The sequence below is a fragment of the Somniosus microcephalus genome, chromosome 4 (assembly GCF_052327205.1).
Source record: "Somniosus microcephalus isolate GS21.2 chromosome 4, FLI_Smic_1.0, whole genome shotgun sequence".
Taxonomy (NCBI): domain Eukaryota; kingdom Metazoa; phylum Chordata; class Chondrichthyes; order Squaliformes; family Somniosidae; genus Somniosus; species Somniosus microcephalus.
Genome location: NC_140990.1, coordinates 39,116,640 through 39,125,653, shown reverse-complemented (window position 1 = coordinate 39,125,653; position 9,014 = coordinate 39,116,640).

The following is a 9,014-nucleotide window of genomic DNA, read 5'->3' as shown; positions in this document are numbered from 1 at the left end:
GTTGGTTTATATCAGACAGGAGGAGATTGGTGTCAGTGACTGTGCGGTTGGTTTTTATCAGACAGGAGGAGATTGGTGTCAGTGACTGTGGGGTCGGTTTATATCAGACAGGAGGAGATTGGTGTCAGTGACTCTGGGGCTGGTTTATATCAGACAGGAGGAGATTGGTGTCAGCGACTGGGGCTGGTTTATAGCAGACAGGAGGAGATTGGTGTCAGTGACTGGGGCTGGTTTATATCAGACAGGAGGAGATTGGTGTCAGTGACTGTGGGGCTGGTTTATATCAGACAGGAGGAGATTGGTGTCTGACTGTGGGGCTGGTTTATATCAGACAGGAGGAGATTGGTGTCAGTGACTGTGGGGTTAAGAACATAAGAAATAGGAGCAGGAGTGGGCCATTGGTCCGCTCAAGCCTTCAATAAGATCATGGCTGATCATCGACCTCAACTCGTGCTTGACTAATGTGGAATTTTTTGAGGATGTAACTGGTAGAATAGATAAGGGAGAACCAGTGGATGTGGTGCATTTGGACTTTCAGAAAGCTTTCGATAAGGTCCCGCATAAGAGATTAGCGTGTAAAGTTAAGGCACATGGGGTTGGGGGCAAGGTACTGACTTGGATAGAGAACTGGTTAGCAGACAGGAAGCAAAGAGTTGGGACAAATGGGTATTTTTCCGAGTGGCAGGCAGTGACTAGTGGGGTACCGCAGGGATTGGTCCTAGGACCCCAGCTAGTCACAATATATATTGATGATCTAGACGAGGGAACTAGATGTAATATCTCCAAGTTTGCAGATGACACAAAGCTGGGTGGGCGTGTGTGCTGTGAGGAGAATGCCGAGAAACTCCAGTATGATTTGGACAGGTTGGGTGATTGGGCAGATGCATGGCAGATGCAGTGTAATGTGGATAAATGCGAGGTTATCCACTTTGGTGGCAAAAACAGGAAGGCAGATTATTATCTGAACTGCAATAGATTGGGAGAAGGGAAAGTGCAATGAGACCTGGGTGTCCTTGTGCACCAGTCGCTGAAGGTAAGCATGCGGATGCAGCAGACGGTTAAGAAGGCAAATGGTATGTTGGCCTTTGTAGCGAGAGGGTTTGAGTACAGGAACAAGGATGTCTTGTTGCAGTTGTACAGGGCCTTGGTGAGACGACACCTTGAGTATTGTGTGCAGTTTTGGTCGCCTTATCTGAGGAAGGATGTTCTTGCCATGGAGGGAGTGCAGCGAAGATTCACCAGACTGATACCTGGGATGGCAGGAATGAAGGATGAGGAGAGATTGGGTCGATTGGGCTTATACTCGCTGAAGTTTAGAAGAATGAGAGGGGATCTCATTGAAACTTATAAAATTCCAACAGGACTAGACAGACTAGATGCAGGAAGGATGTTCCCGATGGCGGGGGAGTCCAGAACCAGGGATCACAGTCTAAAGATAAGGGGTAAGCCATTTAGGACAGAGATGAGGAGGAATTTCTTCACCCAGAGAGTGGTGAACCTGTGGAATTCTCTACCACAGAAGCCAATTCATTAAATATATTCAAGAAGGAGTTAGATATATTGCTTAAGGCTAAAGGGAGCAGGCAGGGACAGGGTACTGAGTTTGGATGATCAGCCATGATCTCATTGAATGGTGGAGCAGGCTCGAGGGGCCGAATGGCCTACTCCTGCTCCTATCTTCTATGTTTCTATGTTTCTAACTCCACTTTCCCGCCCAATCTCCATATCCCTTGATTCCCCTAGAGTCCAAAAATCTATCTATCTCAGTCTTGAATATACTCAAAGACTCAGCATTCACAGCCCTCTGGGGCAGAGAATTCCAAAGATTCATAACCCTCCGAGTGAAGAAATTCCTCCACATCTCAGTCTTAAATGGCCTACCCTTTATCCTGAGACTATGACTCCTAGTTCTAGACAGACCAGCCAGGGGAAACAACCTCTCAGCATCTACCCTGTCAATCCCCATCAGAATCTTGTATGTTTCAATGAGATCACCTCTCATTCTTCTAAACTCCAGCGAGTATATCACACAGGAGATTAGTGTCAATGCAGTGAAGTCTCTTGCAGGGTTTATCCCTGTGAAAATTCTGCTGGATAAGCAGGAATGTGGGTACTGGGGATCTCCTGTGTAAATAATTGCAGAATCACAGAGGGATCTTTACTTGGACTGTAACCCATGCTGTACCTGCCCTGGGAGTGTTTGATGGGACAGTGTAGAGGGAGCTTTACTCTGTATCTAACCCGCGCTGTACCTGCCCTGGGAATGTTTGATGGGACAGTGTAGAGGGAGCTTTACTCTGTATCTAACCTGTGCTGTACCTGCCCCGGGAGTGTTTGATGGGCCAGTGTAGAGGGAGCTTTACTCTGTATCTAACCCGTGCTGTACCTGCCCTGGGAGTGTTTGATGGGACAGTGTAGAGGGAGCTTTACTCTGTATCTAACCCGTGCTGTACCTGCCCCGGGAGTGTTTGATGGGACAGTGAAGAGGGAGCTTTACTCTGGATCTAACCCGTGTTGTACCTGCCCTGGGGGTGTTTGATGGGACAGTGTAGAGGGAGCTTTACTGTGCATCTAACCCGTGCTGTACCTGCCCTGGGAGTGTTTGATGGGACAGTGTATGGAGAGCTTTACTCTGGATCTAACCCGTGTTGTACCTGCCCTGGGGGTGTTTGATGGGACAGTGTAGAGGGAGCCTTTCTCTGTATCTAACCCATGCTGTACCTGCCCTGGGAGTGTTTGATGGGACAGTGTAGAGGGAGGTTTACTCTGTATCTAACCCGTGCTGTACCTGCTCTGAGGGTGTTTGATGGTACAGTGAAGAGGGAGCTTTACTCTGTATCTAACCCGTGCTGTACCTGCCCTGGGAGTGTTTGAACCTGCAAGTTAATAAGATGAGGCATTAGCTAGAATCTTACACCCTAAGTCTCTCTGCTCCTCCACTCCTTTCAAAGTTTTACCATTTCATGTACATTTGCTATGTTTTTCTTCCTCCAAAATCTATCACCTCACACATCTCCAGTCTGAAGAACATCCATTAACCACTACTCTCTGTTTTCTGCCCTTTACCCAACTTCCTATCCACGCTGCCCCACTCCATTTAATACCGTGAGCCTTAATTTGATCAACAAGCCTCCCGTCCGTCACCTTATCAAACACCTTTTGACAATCCATCTACACAACACCCACTGCATTTCCTCCCTCACTGCTCCGGGTGCAGCCCCAGGCCCGATTATAAAAACAGTGAACATTATCCACCCGCCTGTTCCCTCAGCAAAGGGGCCCCGCCCAAACTCCGGGACAGACAGGAAGTCAGGGAGCGTCTGTAAATGGAGGAGATGTGGTGACGGTCAGGGAGCGTCTGTAAATGGAGGAGAAATGGTGACAGGTCAGGGAGCATCTGTAAATGGAGGAGAAATGGTGACTGGTCAGGGAGCGTCTGTAAATGGAGGAGAAATGGAGACTGGTCAGGGAGCGTCTGTAAATGGAGGAGAAATGGTGACTGGTCAGGGAGCGTCTGTAAATGGAGGAGAAATGGTGACTGGTCAGGGAGCGTCTGTAAATGGAGGAGAAATGGTGACAGGTCAGGGAGCATCTGTAAATGGAGGAGAAATGGTGACTGGTCAGGGAGCGTCTGTAAATGGAGGAGAAATGGAGACTGGTCAGGGAGCATCTGTAAATGGAGGAGAAATGGTGACTGGTCAGGGAGCATCTGTAAATGGAGGAGAAATGGTGACTGGTCAGGGAGCATCTGTAAATGGAGGAGAAATGGAGACTGGACAGGCAGTGTCTGTAAATGGAGGAGAATGGAGACTGGTCAGGGAGCGTCTGTAAATGGAGGAGAAATGGTGACTTGTCAGGGAGCGTCTGTAAATGGAGGAGAAATGGCGACTGGTCAGTGGCCTTTATTCCCCTTATTGGACACAAGGCTCTTTGTCTCACAACACACTGGCTCAGATTTTAACAATCGGTTTACAGGGAATAGTGAACTGAAAATTGCAAAACTGAGATTGTTAGAATTACACAGGATTACACAGGATATACGGCACAGAAACAGGCCATTCGGCCCAACCAGTCCATTCCAGCTTTTATGCTCCACACGAGCCTCGTAACGTCTTTCCTCATCTAAATCTATCACCATAACCCTCTATTCCCTTCTCCCTCATCTGCTTGTCCAGCCTCCCCTTAAATGCATCGATACTATTCGCTTCAACCACTCCCTGTGGCAGCGAGTTCCACATTCTCACCACTCGCTGGGTAAAGAAGTTTCTTCTGAATTCCCTATTGGATTTCTTGGTGTCTATCTTATATTGATGGCCTCTAGTTATGCTCTTCCCCACAAGTGGAAACATTCTCTCCATTCCACGAGGACCTTTCCAGAATCTAGGGAATGTTGGAAGATCACGACCAATGCATCCACTATCTCTGCAGCCACCTCTTTTAGAACCCTCGGATGTAGGCCGTCAGGTCCAGGGGATTTGTCGGCTTTTAGTCCCATTACTTTCTCAAGTACTTTTTTGTGACTGATATTAATTACTTTAAGTTTCTCACTCTCATTAGCCCCTTGGTTCCCCACTATTTTTGGTATCTCAACTTTCTACAGTGTAGCTCATGAGTGGTCGGGACCTCTCGCCCTGACCTAGGTGGACAAGAAGCCTGCGCAGCCCCTCCGTGTCAAGTATGACAACGTGGACATAGATATGCTGGGTAAAGTGCTGAGCCCGGCCCAGGTACTGACTGCAGCTGAGAGCTGAACACACAGGAACCGCTCCAGTGCCTGGAGCCAGCAACAAAAGCAAGGAAGGCACAGAGTCCAAAAGCAGAGAACTTATGATGAACCTTCATAAAACACTGGCTCGGCCTCAGCTGGAGTATTGTGTCCAATTCTGGGCCCCGCACTTTAGGAAGGATGTGAAAGCCTCAGAGATGGTGCAGAAAAGATTTACAAGAATGGTTCCAGGGATGAGGGATTTCAGTTACGTGGATAGACTGGAGAAGCTGGGGTTGTTCTCCTTTGAGCAGAGAAGGTTGGGAGGAGATCTGATAGAAGTGTTCAAAATCATGAGGGGTCTAGACACAGTAGATAGAGAGGAACTGTTCCCATTGGCGGAAGGGTCAAGAACCAGAGGATATATTCTAGGGATGTTGGCCTGAACGAGGACACTGGCGTTGGTGCACCTATCCTGCCAATGGATTTACAGGATCTTGTGGAGGCAGCGTTGGTGGTACCTCTCCAGTGCTTTGAGGTGCCGGTTGTACATGGTCCATGTCTCTGAGGCATACAGGAGGGCGGGTATTACTACTGCTCTGTAGACCATGAGCTTGGTGCCGGGTTTGAGGTCCTGGTCTTCAAACACTCTCTTCCTCAGGTGACCGAAGGCTGCACTGGCACACTGAAGGCGTTGTTGGACTTCGTCATCGATGTCTTGTTGACAGTAGGCTCCTGAGGTATGGAAAGTGGTCCACGTTGTCCAAGGCCCTGTCATGGATTTTGATAATCGGGGGGCAGTACTGTGTGGCGGGGGCAGATTGGTAGAGGACTTTTATCTTACGGATGTTTAGTGTAAGGCCCATGCTCTCGTACGCTTCGGTGAAGGTGTTAATGATGGTTTGGAGTTCACCCTCCGAGTGAGCGCAGGCGCAAAATCTACAGAGAAATCAGATACACAAATCTTTAAAAGCTGGAGGATAAGTTTATAAGGTGGTTTAAAAATGTTACCCGAGGTTTTTTATAACTGAGGCGTACAAAACAAAACCATCGGTTCGGCTGCAGTTAGAATAAGTTTTGGGCATCTTACACTGGGAAGGATGTCGGGGCCACAGAGAGGCTGCAGAATAAATTCATTGAGGTTATACCACGGATGAGAGGCTTTAGTTATCAGAGAATCAGAGAATGAAATAGCACAAAAGGCGGCCATTCGGCCTATCATGCTTGTGCCAGCTCTTTGGGAGAGCTATCCAATTAGTCCCACTCCCTTGCTCTTTCCCCATATTTCCCTTGAAATATTTATCCAATTCCATTTTGAAAGTTACTCTTGAATCTGCTTCCTCCACCCTTTCAGGCAGTGCATTTCAGATCATAGTAACTCGCTGGGTAAAGAAATGTTTCCTCATGATGGCCTGTCTGCAGTGAAGCGCCTGTTTGAGTTTCTAACTGAGGTGAACTTCTCTTTCCCAGGAGGAGAGACGAGAGAAACTGGGGCACTTCTCATTAGAACAAAGCAGGGTGAGAGGAGATGTGAGCGAGGTGTTTAAACTTGATCAACGACACCGACCAAAATATCAGAGACACTCCCTGTCCTTCAGGACCTGTGTCCAGGGGAGAAGCTGATGGGTTTATCAGATCATCTTTGGGTTAAATGTTGTGCTCGTGGAGCTGAGCCCCTAGTGTCAGCATCAGACACTCTCCAGTCGGGTACAGCACGGGTTAGATACAGAGTAAACCCATCAGCCACTCCCCGACACAGATACCGAGGGACAGGGAGTGTCTGGGACAATGACATTTCTCACTCAATAAGGTATAAATTGATCCTGTACCTCTCCCCATTAATCCTGGGCTCCACACGGGACGAATCCTGCTCCTGTTTACCTTCCTGTAACAGCACTGAGCTAAACCCAGCCCATAATGAGCAGGGCTCAGGGAGGTTGGTTGCTAGGCACTGCAGTGATGTCATAAAGCAGGGCCACTCAGCCCAGCTGGTCGTCTCCTTGTCCCTTTAAAGGTGGAGAGCCGGGACACCCTGTCTCCAAACACATCCCACCTGTTCATACTGAGAATCCCCGGGGAAGGCCCAAGGCCCAGAGTGTGGAACACAACCAAGGGGGAAAGAGGAGGAGAGAAGGGGAGGTAAATCAAGGAGTCGGGACTGAGGGACACCAAGCTTCAGTTTCAGAGCCTGTAGACTTCAGGAGGGGAAGACTGAGTTCAGTAGTTTTAGGATCCAGGGAGAGAACAAGGAGCAGATGGGGAGACTGGTGTGGATTCCAGCACAGTGAGGATGTCGGGGGAGGGAGATTGTGTCGGGCTGTGTATTAGGGGTGTAGGAGGGACAAGAGAGGAAAGGTCAGAGGAGCAATTACTGCAGCAGTGCCCATAAATAGTGAGAGAGAAGGTGGGGGTTCGAGTGGACCAGGGACAGTCTATTAAACTCTGTTTGCTGTGACCGGTTTTCCTTCGGTTAAAAATGGCCTCCTGTAGCCCAGTGACACAAACAGCCCATTAAACTCCACCAATGGCCTTTGGTCTGGTGAGGTCTCCCTTTGTGAAACATCGGCTGTTGTTAAAGCTTTTCATTCTGACACGCTCACACTGAGAAATGAGCTGCAGAACTGCCGACACCGTCAGCTTTAAGGAGACGTTTCCCTTTGGAGATCGGATTGTCCATTGAGTTTGATTAAATTGATGTTAAAGTAACAAGGCTGCTTTGCCCTGTGACAATAACAGATTATCAGAATATTTCCCATAGGTTAAAATCCAATATTACAGGGACTCACTGCCCTGGAGGGTTGAAGTGGACCCTGTGATATAATAGAATTTTCTGTCCTGTCAGACTTGGACATCTTGTAGATCCATCTTTTAACAAGTTGTGGGAACTCAGTTCTCAGATGGATTCCACTCAGTTTGTAACAAGTCCTCAATCAGCTTGCCTTATTGTCGAGACATGAAGGACTCGACACACTGCGTGTGTGTGAAACAAAGCTCATTTATTTGACATTGATACAGATTAAACTCCAGCCCAGTTATAGGGGTTACTAACATCAGCTGAAACAAACCCCAACTGTCAGAATGAACATGGTTCAGTCCTGGATGTGATTAACAGCAGAATCCAACCCCCGCAGTCACATGTGCATGCGTTGGTGTCTCCGCAGGTTGGATGAACGAGTGAATCCCTTCCCACACACGGAGCAGGGGACCGGCCTCTCCCCAGTGTGAGTGCATTGGTGTGTCAGCAGATCTTTTGTGATTTTAAAGCTCTTCTCACAGTCAGAACATTTAAAAGGTCTCTTATCAGTGTGAACAAGCTGGTGTCTCAACTACATCTCAACTACGGTCTCCTCTACATTGGGGAGGCCAAATGCAGATTGGGCGACTGCTTTGTGGAACACCTCCGTTCAGTCCGTACGGGTGACCCTGAGCTTCCGGTCGCCTGTCACTTTAACTCACCGCTTCACTCCCACTCTGATCTCTCTGTCCTCGGGCTATTGCATTGTTCCAATGAAGCTCAACTTAAGCTCGAGGAACAGTACCTCATCTTTTGATTGGGCACTTTGCAGCCTGCCGGACTCAACATTGAGGTCAACAATTTCAGACAATTATCCCTGCCCCCATTTTTCATGCAGTATAATTTTTGCCACTCCCATTTGCAACATTTTATCTTTCCTGCCTCTTACAAAAGTACAGGATGTTCTTTCTATTTCTTCCTCCCCTCCAAACGCCCCCGCCCACCTGTCTCTGCACCTGCTTAATATCTGTTACATCTCCAGCTTTTTCCAGTTCTGATGAAGGGTCCCAGACCTGAAACATTAACTCTGTTTCTCTCTCCACGGATGCTGCCTGGCCTGCTGAGTCTTTCCAGCATTTTCTATTGTTATTTTGGTGTCTCAACAGGTTGGATGAATGAGAAAATCCTTTCCCACACACGGAGCAGGTGAACGGTCTCTCCCCAGTGTGAACTCGCTGGTGTGTCAGCAGGTTGGATGAACGAGTGAATCCCTCTCCCCAGTGTGAGTGCGTTGGTGTGTCAGCAGATCCTTTGTGCTTTTAAAGCTCTTCTCACAGTCAGAACATTTATAAGGTTTCTTATCTGTGTGAACTCATTGGTGTGTCAGCAGGTTGGATGAATGAGCAAAACTTTGCCCACACACGGAGCAGATGAACGGCTTCTCCCCAGTGTGAATTCACTGGTGTGTCAGCAGGTTGGATGAATCAATGAATCCCTTCCCACACACGAAGCAGGTGAAGGGCCTCTCCCCGGTGTGAAGGCGTCGATGAGTTTCCAGCTCACGGGTAATTGAAT